The sequence below is a fragment of the Hyposmocoma kahamanoa genome, unplaced genomic scaffold (genome assembly GCF_003589595.1).
Source record: "Hyposmocoma kahamanoa isolate Upper Pololo Valley unplaced genomic scaffold, ASM358959v1 93, whole genome shotgun sequence".
Classification (NCBI taxonomy): domain Eukaryota; kingdom Metazoa; phylum Arthropoda; class Insecta; order Lepidoptera; family Cosmopterigidae; genus Hyposmocoma; species Hyposmocoma kahamanoa.
In genome coordinates, this window is record NW_020654810.1 from 14,056,177 (window position 1) to 14,069,577 (window position 13,401).

Here is a 13,401-nt window from a genome sequence, read left to right on the forward strand (position 1 = left end):
TATACGAAGCTGAACAAAATGTACAAAAACGGACCAACTTAGTAACTTGAAAAATATTCCATACAAAATGTTAGACAGCTGATTAATATTGTGTGGAGACAATTTTTTTTAACAAACTACGCATTTAAATAATAATAAGGTTCACGCAAAAATACAAAGATTTATGGTACTTAAAAGGATTTTTTTCACTACTGCGTATAAAAAAAAGGTATAACAACGAGTATACTAGACGTACATGCCACTAAATTGTGTGAATGTTCACAATTAAGCTTAAAAATATACTTTCTTTTACTAAATATAAACAATAAACCACGATTAAAAATATTTGTCCTCGTTTTTGGATAAATATCGAGTAAAAATGGATATTTATCTTTGTACTGAGTATTTATTTATACCAAAAATATATAATCGGCCGAAGATTGAGCTCGTTTTTTTTTGAAGGACACTGAAGTTGGCCGCTCATGACATTGACTGCACCACCTGAAGAGAAGGGCGAGCTGAAGGCTCGTAGCCCATAATCAGTCATCAACATACTTAAAGTAATATAGTATATATCTATTACCTGTGTTCAGATCAATAAAGGTTTAAGTTTTATTCGGGTAGGTATATCACGTTAACTGCCTCCGTGGCCGAACGGTTACCATGCCGGACTGCCACGCAGAGGTCCCAGGTTCGATTCCCGGGCCGGGAGAAATAGTTGTATGGCCTACAATTATTTCTCTCGTGAGTTTGGGTGTAATTTGTGGTTGTCTATGTGTGTTCATGGCACCCGCGACACAGGGTTTCCCTAGTGCGGGGCTATGTTGAGTGTGTCCGTTATTATTTATTTCACTTCGGGGTAACTATTAAATAATCTGTGCCTCGAGGTGCACCACCGGTGGAGCACGGACAATTGGACCATCAGGCGTAGTGTGACCGGTGGTCACACAACACTTGACTTTTGAATGAATGAATGAATGAAATATTTTGGTACACTAAGAAACCCAGGCCGCCTTGAGAGAAAGTGTTAAATTTTACTTTGTCACCCTGTGCATCAGTCAAATTGTCATAGTCGCTCCGGTGTTTCATATTGTGTAAGAAACTAAAAAAAAATCATGGTTAAAAAGTATTTATTTGTTAAATAACCGAAAAATAAGGTGGTTTGCATTAATAATAATAATAATAAAAACTTTAATGCCAAAAGATACAAATTTAGTACATAGTTGTGCCTAGCTCCCAAACTAGGATCCCCTGTACTATGGGTAGCTAGATAATATTAGACATAACTGGTTGATGACTTTACCACCTCAGTCAACCGTGACCATGGGACCTGTAAAGGGCCTGAAACGTTGGTTTGTTTGCAAAAACAAAATACTCGGTTTAAATCCGGAAAAACAGTTTCATTTCCTATGTGTAACAATCGCGAAAATCTAAGAACTCGATAAGTATTTATTATAAAAAGGACTAGAAATGTACTTAATAGGAAAACTACAATAATCATCGTAAATTAATTATGATATATTGTGTCTTATTATGCATGTACCTTATGACGATTATTACCAGAATCATGAGACATTTCTACATGACTTTGCTGTGATCCCGGGCTTGTAGACGGAGTGTAATTTTCGTCAGAAGACATCTTTTTACGTAATAAGCAATGAGTTGCGTTTTAGGCGGAAATCGCACAAAAACGCGTGGTGTATTAATTTACGATTTATTTACTTAAACCGGCAAAAAAAATTAGTTGACTTAAGATAACAGGTTAATTAGAAAGACAAAGCATAATATCTAGTCGTGTCCACCGATGGCGCACCCCGCCTGACAAAACTTTTGGTTGATGGGGCGATGATGTATCACCGGTGACCATCTCTCCCGCCAGACAACAAATTATGCTCATTATGATCCCGGCCTGAACGTGATATAAAGTGTTCGTACGATAAATATAGATTTAATTAAACATATTTTTTACAAAACTCAAGTAATTCTCATACTACTAACCGTAACAAAAACAGCATTCAATGACGCCCTACATCCCCTCACTCCAAACCAGCAAAAGACGAGCAGACATTGTTTGTACCACTGAACAGTTTCGAACTGTACACTCCCATAGATTCTTTTGCTTTCTTGGTAGGTTTTTGTCTAATAAAATAAATCGTTCACTATGTATATATCCTATGAATAAGTTTCAATGTAAGAAAACCATACGAGACTGGTTACAAGGATTAAACTACAATGACACCGAAAGTTTAGTATCTGTTGTTACGTAATATTAATAATAGTTAAGATATTAACTCATATAATTAAGTATTCATGTTTTATTGTAATTTATTGTTATTGAATAAAATATGTTGACTAACCATTATTCATTCATTTCATTCATTTCATTCATTCATTCATTTCATTTCATTATGCTTCAAGCACCGATTTGGACACCTAAGACACAAGTAAGCAATTTTACTTAGTTTAGGTATCATCTAGATTAACTTGCATTGCACTACTAACCTTAATTAAATTTATCTGAACATACAATAATATCACTGTTTGCGATAGTCTGGCGCATATATGTAAATATAAGATTATTTATTAAGATTTATGTATTCAGGTTCAATTTTTATACAGAACAAATTTATCGTTATCATCATTAATTTCTTTACGACGGAATACCCCTTAGACCGTTTTACACGTTTTTGTTTTTCAGACAATTAATGTGTTTTAACGAATGAGTAGTAGTGCTTAATCAATGTGTCGATATTAAATGTTATTTCCGTACTTATGAAATGAAGATACTCTTCATTGTGATTTTATGACTTTGTAAGACATTGCATATTGTTATACAAAAATAAAAGGTAATGACTTCCAGGTTTATTTTGATTTCAGTAACGTGATATCTATTACTCAAAGCGGATAAAATGAAAGTGACAATCGCATTGGAAATACCGAGACACATCATATGTTTCAAAACACAGTTTGATGTTTGAAATGACTTGTACTCGGTAACATACCGTGGAATTGTGACACTTGGGGCGGAACTCAATTCCCCGCGCCTATATTTGTAGCTATTCGGTAAAGGAATCGGTGGTAAAATATCTGTGATGTTCTATTCTCATTTTAAAAGCTTTTGATTATGTACATTAAATTGTTATTCGTGTTAGGTACAGTACACGTTTGCGAATATGCGCTGCGAGCGTGTTAATATATATATAAATAAAATAGTACTTTGACGATAAACACTCAAGTATTACAATCCCAAATTTATAGAATTATTTTATTGTCTTGAAATGAAAATGAATTAGGTTATTTTTAGTATGTTGGTACAAAATTACGAGTTTGGTGCCCTTTTCATTTTATACATCGTTTGTATTTATAATATAGCAAGAAACTTTTAAATCATATTGCGGCGGGGAGCTAAGTATTCTCTCGCAGTGCAGATACATAAAACAGCTCTGCGCGACAATTGACTCCACATCACGTTCGTTAGTTGGGGCGGAAAGATAAATCACAAAGTTCTCCTTTCATATTTAGTTCGGATATAACATATTAGTTTTATTATAAGATTATATTGTTTGCTTATGGAGCAATTACATCGCTCACTTGCTGACACCTGCTGTTTCGTGCAGGCCAGCTCGACGCCCTTTCGGCCACACTCGATAGTTATTGCGTGGAAAAGGTGCCGTAGATTGCGCATATTTTTTAAATCAATTAAAATAGATAATCCGTAAAAGAATGGCGCTAACTATCTTCATGATTCTATATTTTTAACCATTTCATACAATCGGTTCTCACGTTTTATGTGAGAAAAATAACCTTTGACGTACCTATACTAAATTAAACTTTTAAATATCTATACTATTAGTATGGAAACGAGACTGTCAATGGCGTAATGTCATTACCCTTTGTTATGCGACTTTCTTATTAATAAATTATTCTCTAAGACAGGCCTATAAGAGTCCACATTTTATCTTACTTTCTCATGTGACAGAAATATGAAATAGGGCGTGGGGGTTAGTGTAAAATGACACCAGTAAGCATTACAAGTTGTAAGAGCAGGACGGCTGAGTGATGATTGAGCAATTTAGCATCATGACAGATGCGGTGATGCGAGCAAGACCAACTGGAACGCCATCCATCACACGTTAACGAGCTGGATACATGACACCTGCTACCAGAGATTTCTTGTATTCCCCGATTGAACACGTTTAACATGTCGTCACCCTTCGCATCGAAACTAAGAATGTTCTGTGATTTCACTTGCGACACCCTCACTTCCAATGATCTTATTACACTACACTTACTCACGTTGAAATGTCATCAACACGAATGTGAATGCATAGTGCCATATTTAGTAGCAGTAGAACTCCTTATGAAAGAGTTCGTCCTGGAAAGTACTGCCACCTCACCTATTTCTATGTATGTCTCGTCACTTGGTCTCAAAAAAAAATCCGCTGCTTTTCAAGAACAGCTTAAACAAAAAAATACAGTGTTACTGCTGTGATTAGAATTATATATGAATCAGAATCCTTTAACTTATATTTATTGGTTAAAATTATCACGTAAGAATATTGGGCCGGCTTGTAAACTTTGTGGTCCGATACGTCTCAGTTTTTTTAAACCATCTTCCTACTATTCTAGATAGTAGTTGATGTATATACATATATGCATGGTGTAATATTTTACGATCGACTAATTTGACGACCTCGGTGGCCCGAGGGTATATAGTACTGTGAAGTCCCGAGTTCGATTCCCGGTAGGACCAAATTGGGAAATGAACTTGGTTCCGGTCTATGTTTCTAGGAAGTGCCCCAGATTGGATTTCGTTGTACTGGTACCCGTAGTACAGGAAATTCCCTACTTTGAGACCCGGTAATTGGTGTGGTTGTTTGGTCATTATTATCATATTATTATGAATAGTAGTCATATGAAAGGACTCAAACCTGAACTTGATTTAGACACTCTGTGCAAAATTTCAAATAAAAATTATATACTAAAATGTTGAAACAAATTTAAATAAAAATAAAATTAGTGAATTTCTAAATCGATACATCCGAATCACAGCTCTATTGAGCACTTTATTCTTACATTAATGACGGGTAGTTTTTTCATTAAAAAAGTCATATTGAGACAGGTCGGCGTCACTCGTGGCGCGTCTTGGGTAAACGATCGATCATCTCGATACCTCCAATGAAATAAATAAATATGGCTGTTTACAAAAATAGCAGAAAATTATCAAAAAATTAAGTTGGTAGTGTAGGTGTGTGTTGGTAGTAGTGTTCATTCGAGGTATCGATCTGCCTGAACGACGACGTAGTTTAGTAGCCATCAAATAATCAATCAATCAATCAATTTATTTATTTGTCAGAATAAAGTACATTGTACTCAGATCTTATTTTAAATAAGTCCAACTTATTCTACCATAATCGGCATGCAAACATACATATACGTATGTCATTAAACTATTTATAAAGATTACTACAATCAATCAATGAAAACTCAACTATTTATTACGATTAATGAAATTGTCAAATATTGCAAATAAAGTAACATTACAAAAGATATAAAAATAAATTCATGAATAATATATGTCAATAATTATTGTCAAAGAATTCTGTCAATGAGTAAAAAGCACTATTTATTAAAAAGCTAACAGTTGTCTTTTATATTCATTAAAAATATTGATCAACCTAATCTCCTTTGGCAAATGGTTATAAATTTTTGGCGCCATGTAATATGCAGCTTTACTAAATAACATAGTTCTCTGTGATTTTGAACACAACTTATCATAATTACGTGCTCGTGCAACGTTCTTAAACTTTTCAGGATTTTTTCTGATAAAAATTGAACACTCATAAGTATTAAGTCCCGGCAACGTTAACAAATAAATACGGAATCAATACCTGAAGCATTTCCCCAAAACATTATATTCTACCGTATCTCAAAGTAGATGCCACGTACGCATGGTATGCCTCTAGAACCACGTCTATGTCGACCACTTTGTTCAGCTTAAGTAGAGAGTATGACTGTTTACTAAGTGTTGAACAAACATGTTCTATATGGGGATTCCATGTCAATTTACTATTTACATGTAAACCCTAAACTTAGTAACATTTGTTTCATCGATACATTTACTAAGAAAGTCAATGGCTTTAATTTTGTACTGTTTTCTTCGTTTGAAACTCATGATTTTAGTTTTGTCAATATTAACAACGACATGGTCAACCGTGACCATGGTACCTGTAAAGGGCCCGAAACGTCGGTTTGTTTGAAAAAACAAATATACACGTTTTAAATCCGGAAAAACAGTTTCATTTCCTATGTGTAACAATCGCGAAATCCTAAGAACTCGATTTGTCAAATTTGATTTCCAGATTATTCCATGTCAGCTAATTTAAAATATCAAACTATCACTAATTTTATTTTCATTATTATATATTACTGTACAGTCATCTGCGAATAACACCATAGGGTGCGTAATTGACCTTGAAAAGTCATTAATATATATTAAAAATAGTAACGGTCCCAAAATACTGCCCTGAGGCACTCCGCAGATAACATTTTTAGTATTGAGTTGTAGGAGCGCTGATGCTGTTGGTAGAGTTATGTCCTGTTAGATGGAATGTAGTAGTAGCCTCCGCAGCCTCCGCAGCCTCCATACATCTTACTTAGTAAGTTTAGTAGTTCAAAAGTTGAAAGTCCAGTTTTATAGATATTTATGCAGGTTTAACAATAATATTATGTAAATTTTTATTGATTGTTATTCAATTATTTTTTGTGAAATTACTCTACTAGTTTGTTATAATTATTAATACAAAGATCGAACACTCAGAAAAAACACTCAGAAAAAATTCCTTCGATCCGGTCGGATTCGAACCGACGTCTTCTTGCATACCGTGTATAATATTATGATCTTTAAAATGTAAATGGTGTAAATATAACTAGTAAAAGGTTCAAAAAGATAGGATGAGATATGTTTGCTACCGCGATCGGGCAGGAGGTTACACCGTCACAGAGTGATACCCAATTTCAGTTTTAGTGCTGAAACATAATCTACTTATCAATAATAAAAAATTCCAGTTTTTAGTTCTTAGCAAGTAAAATAGAATCCCGCACAATTAAATCTATTTATATCTTTGGAGAAGGATTGCACAAAAGAGTAAAAAGAGTCAGTCGCGGATTTAGGTATCGTCAAAGGAGTTAAAACAAGAGATTATTGAGCCGCGTTTGTTTCGTGCTTTAGTGTGAGATACATCATTACCATCATGTTAGCTAACATGCATCCACTGCTGGACATAAGCAAGCTAACTCTCCCGGTCGTGTCGCCCGCATCCAGCCACCTCTTCAGGTCGTATTATTATTATCTTGCCTATACTAAGTTTGCCTTGACGTGATCGCCACTCTAGAACAAATCTGCTCAATCTGCCATCAAGCCCCCTGTAGACACGTCTGGCCCCCTGCCAGTTAAGCTTACTGATTTTGCGACCTAAGTCGGTCACTTTAGTTCTGAATTATGAGATAGATGTGATAGATAAATTCATTCGTGTCATTAAAGCAGGGTTTCTTAACCTGTGGTCCATGGACCCCTAAGGGGTCGGTGTAATGAACGCTGGGGGTTCATGGCGAGCCTACCTAACATGACAAGTGCATTATGTAATAAATCAGTACAGAGTTCTAAAAAAACTGACCTCAAAAGTCATTCATCCCCCAATTTGCAACCCTTAGAGGTGGAATATTTCCTTCAAATTTATATGGGACCACTTGTAAGGTACCTACCCTCTTTCCAACAAAAAAGAATAATCAAAATCGGTTCACAAATTATTGATTGAGATTGAGAGTTATCGCGAAACATACATAAAAAAACATACAGTCGAATTGTGAACCTATTCCTTTTTTTTAAGCCGGTTAAAAATTGGTATACAATATGTTGTGGTTAAATAGGTACTGTGCGCGTGACCTTTTTGAATTTTCGCATCAATGCGTGCCAACCAGTGCGTCAATGCAATCCGCGAGCCTTTTTTCTTCATCTTTTCGGAAAGGGTCCGTGAAGGGTCCGGGCTCTTTGAAATTTTGAGAGGGGCCCTTGACTAGAAAAAGGTTAAGAAACCCTGCATTAAAGAATTAAATTATGTACAAGTGTAACAATTGTTAGTCAATGACTTCGGTACAGAGCTGTGCAATACGTGCGTCTTGTTTTAGTGACATACACATAATTTGACAAGGCCCATGTACCAGTAATTTCACCAGCACCCTTATCCTTCAAAACCGGAATGCAGTAATGTGAGCATTACTGATTGGCGGCAGAAATAGGTAAGGTGCCAATATTTCCTTGGACGAACTCTTTCACAACGAGCTCTATTGCTACTAAAGCTAAAATGACAATATAAATGTATTTCATATTATAAATGAATATGACCTTGAATGACTACATCTTTCTGTTAAACCTTTATAATTCTGTTACACATGTATAATGCATATTTTTATACAGCGTTGTATACCTTAAAAGCTTTATGGCACTGTATATGTGCGTACTCTGAGTTTTCTTAACGTACTATTTCAAATTTATATCTATTATGTCAACTTTCATAACTCAGCTCACAAGTTACGAGTACAATAACTTATTTTTGAACCCTTCGTAGAGTGGAAAATATAAACGGGAAGAGTAAGAAACATTGGGACAATCAATGAACAACCAATACTTCTTCATCTTCAATAGGTATTGATCGTATTGTATTGCATTGTGTGATTGATTGAGATGCGACCTTTGCAGATGCGATTTTTCGCACGTTCGTTGTGAAGTATACGGGCGCACTGTTACGATATATCCTGAAATGATCCTGAACGAACATTCAATTCGACTAGGCATTAAGATTCCGGAGCCGTGACTCTTCTTCGTAAAAACAATTGCTAATGCGGTTTGAATACGGCTTCGTCCAATTGGATCTCGTCAAGCGATTCGTGAAACATTCCAATTTTACATATTGTTACAATACATCGGAATATATTAGATATAAGATTTAGTTTTTAGACTTTATTTCTAGGGACAAAAGACGTTCACGCTCAGTGAGTCGAAAACCGAGATTGGTTGGAGTTTTGTCAAATAGAAAATACGCAAATGCTAATGTATATCGCATTCTCAATAAAGTAAAGAAAATAAAAAAGTAACATTTTTACAAAATTTTGTAACCATGCGACTCTGGTGCTAAATATAATTAAGTTCTTTTTGAAAAGAAATATAATATGTATAAAATTTATTTCTATTGGCTCCTTGTGAGAGGGCTCGTTCAGGGAAGTATTGCCGCGTTGCCTATTTTTGCCGACAAGCAGTAATGTACTCACAGTTTCAAAGGGTAAGGGTGCTGGTAAAATTACAGACTCATGGGACTTGTCAACTTATGTCTTAGAGTGACAGTGCCTCTCAGATCTTTACGATTTAAGCTCTAGTAACTGGTATGGACAGGCGTGCCGCTTACCACCAGGCACACGACTTGTTCGTCCCGTGTCTTGGTGTCATAAAAAAAATTTCGTTCGTAATGTGAGACTGTCATATAATCCGTCGTTTAAGTTAGTATTTGTTTGTAACTAAAATTAATTCTCTTTTATATTAGCTATATCTCACATAGATTTCAATGAATGGAGTCAACTCCGTAGCTATAATGGGAACGAGTCTAGAATATCACCAGCGAAACACAATTCTTTGAACTTTTCACCTTGGTTTCTTCGTACTGGAATATTAGGTGATCACGCATCAAACATTATTATTTCTTATGACATATACAAATGCAGTATGACGTCGATATAAAATAACTGTCGTATTGCTATAATTAAAACACAGTAGACGTTCAATTTCTAGTTCCCAAATTATTCAGTTACAGACTTGTACATTAATATTTGCGAATCTTCTACAACAAAACTGTACTCCTGCTGAGTAGAACGTGAAAGTCGTTAAAAGTTTTAATAGTCTTCACTTTTTTTTATTAAGTAGCAGTAGATAAAACTCCCGGGTTGATTAACTGCCACTGCCAATTGTTAGTTGCTATAAGTCACGAATGAATGTTGAGAAGTATGCAGGGCAATATAAGTAAAGAGATTGCAACAGTCCGCTGCATTTTCAATACTGTTCATTACTGTGCCGGTTGGATCTTTTTTGTTTAGCCAATCCCATAGCGCGTTTCGTGAATTTCATCGATTTTTTTAAATCTTTATGTTCCCAGTATATTTCAAAAGGGTATTTCGAGTAGAAACCCCTTTTGAAATTAAAAGTAAATTTCTATGTGTGTAAAATGAAATGATGTCGATGATGTTATTAGCACAATAAAATTATAATGAGTACTATTTAAATAGTCGTTGTGAGCAACTTTTTTTTAACAACCATTACGAGCAACTTTTTTAAAATTAAAATATCAAGTGACAGGACAAACAAGTCGTGCGCCCGATGGTAAGCTACACGCCTGTCCATAACAGTTGCAGCGCCACTCAGAGCTTTAAATCTTAGGGTCACTGCCATTGCGCCTGTCACCTTGAGACATAAATTGACATGTCCTATGTGCCTGTAATTTCACCAGTACCCTTACTCTTCAAAACCGGAACACATTAATATTGACGTTACTGCTTGGCGGCAAAAATAGGTAAGGTGACAGCACTACCCTGGACAAACTATTTTACAAGGAGCTCTACTGCTACTAAAACTTCAAAAGGGCGAGCTGTATCTAGCACTAGCAAGACAGGGTGCGGTTAAATTACCGGATTTGTAATTCTAATGAGAAATAGGCGTCACGAGACTTCCTTTCCCTCTCTAATTATCTATGTCATCGTAAAGAGTGATCTGAGTAAATCTGTAAGGCTTCACTTGATTCCAGTCGCTCGTTGTGTTAATACAGTGAGATTTCATTACACCAGCTGATTTTAGGCAAACGGATGTTGACTGATCTGTAATCAAACTTAATCCGGAATGTTGACTCCGGGAGCTAAACTATATACAGCGAGATACTATTTCAGATCCGCGTAGTTGCTTTTAACGATATTGGTTTCAACAACGTTATTGCCTCAACTCTACACATTTTCTTATAGTTATTTATAACCAGACCTAGGATTCACATATCGTATCTAATAAATTGCGGAAGCTAAAGGGTTAATTACCCATTTGTGATTGAGGAATGTGACAGAGGCGTTCACAATACGTTAGGCTCGGTGTGTTGTAGTTTACTAGTTAAAACAATATCATTAACTTATTTTCCTGAATTGTAAACGGGTACAGGGTGCTATTAATCTTGGGATCATGGGGTCAAATTACTTTGATAAAAACGCTTTGGTAAATCGCTTAGTAACGATCCTCTCGATATGACACTCACGTAATTTTCCTTCATATTTCACGCAAAATTACTACATATTATCTTTTGGGGTAAGCTGAGTTTAATTACAAACTTGTATCGTTTTCGTAGTCTTATGAACTTTAAAGTAATTTGTAGAAGTCTTTCGTAGTATACTCGTAGCGGCTAAAGTGCTAAAGCTGTTTAGATTTATTTTAGAGCAGGATTCATGATGACCACATTTTAGTTTTGCTGTTGTTGTTATCCAAGAATATATGTATCTACTGGAAATAGTAATACTCGTAGTTTTGTCTTTGTTTCTGCAATATGTTCGAACGTATTGCGAGTTGGAAACCTCGCAAGGCCTATTTTGTTCTTAACCGACTTCAAAAAAGAAGGAGGTTCTCAATTCGACTGTGTTTTTTGTATGTATGTTACGGGATAAGTCGGGATACGGGATAAGTGGTGAACCGATTTCGACCTCAGTAATGGTCCCATTTAAATTTGAAGAACTTATTCCATCTCTAAGGGTGGCAAACTAGAGGATAAATAATAATAAGGAAAAAAGCTTCTGAGCTTTTTTTTGTACTCTGTACTGAGATTATCGTAGTAATAATTGACGACTTGACAGTGAGTGGTAAAAATATATTGTGTAATTTCGTTAATTAAATAATAAAAGTCCAAATACTTACAGATTTTATAAAATTCTTCCAAAACTAAGGCAAATTTTAAATATTTTGGGTATCTCATCACTTGGTTCGGAATTAATGTAGCCCATCTTTTACGGGACATGTCGACGTGAAAAGATTTACGGGACATGTCGACGAAAAAAAAAATTGGTTTATGATAACAGTTTATGAAAAAAGCATTAGAGTTACAATCTTAGTTTTTTGTTTTTTTCCATCCTCTAAAGTTACAATAGAACTCAAATAACTTTTTCACAGGGAAACATACATATCGACCCTGGAAAGCTATCTTGTCGTATCTCGAAAAATAGGACTTTACACCAGGATCGAAAAACTATTTAAAAAAATTATTTCTCTTTAATTTGAATTAGTAGAAAGTCAATTTTAAAGTATGATGTACATAATCATACTTTAAAATTGACTTTCTATTTCTATACGACAAGATCGGTTTCCGGCGTCGATATATAAATTACGCACGAATAAAATAATACGTGGGGCTTACTAAAAGTTCCTGGAAGTGGCCACTTGTGAAAGAAACTAAAAAAAAACAAATACGAAGTTTGAAAAAGGAACTCTCTGTGAGAAGGTTAATTTTCACTTTATGAGACTGTCATTTGTTTTTTGATTGTCGCGTCGTTTTGACAACTGATTGAAACTGAAAAAAAAATACTTGCCAGCAAATTCGTATTGTGTATTAGGCATACGAATGAGCCAGGTGCAAAAGATATTGCATGTGCATCTGAAGGTTCGGAAACTTTACACTCGATGAATTAACGGAGTACCTATCAGAACCGATTGCGTGTAGAGTGGTGCCGTAAAATGATAAAAAAGTTTAATGGAGGACAATCATTGGGTATGTATAATATCGTGACAGGTGATGAAACCTGAGTATATTGCTTTGAACCGGAAAGAAAAAGCCAATACACAGAATGAGTCTTCCCTTTGCAAGATTTGCCGAACAAAGTTAAGAAAAGTCGGAGCACTGGTAAGAAGATGGTTGCTTCTTTCTTCGGCAAATCAGGACATTACACTACTGTAGCCAGTATAAAACCAAAGGATAGTGACTGCAGATTGGTATGTAAACACCTGCGTGCTCAGAGTATTAGAAAAAGTTCGCAGAAAGCGTCCTCGACGCAATATCGTCCTTCACCACGATAACGCCCCTGCTCATTCCATTAAGAAAAAAAAAGGTCTCAAAGGAAGAACTGATAACCTATCGCCCAGACCTTGCACCATGCGACATCTTTTTATTCCCAAAAATTAAAGATAAACTTAGAGGTTTATGATTTACGAGTCCGGAAGCGGCGGTGAATGCATTCAGAATGGCACGACGCCATTGAAGAGATCTGTACGGAAGACGGGTCCCACTGCTTTTACAATTGCCATTCTTTTTTGAGGACCATTGCGAAATAGTATTGTTTGCTGACGACACATTGATT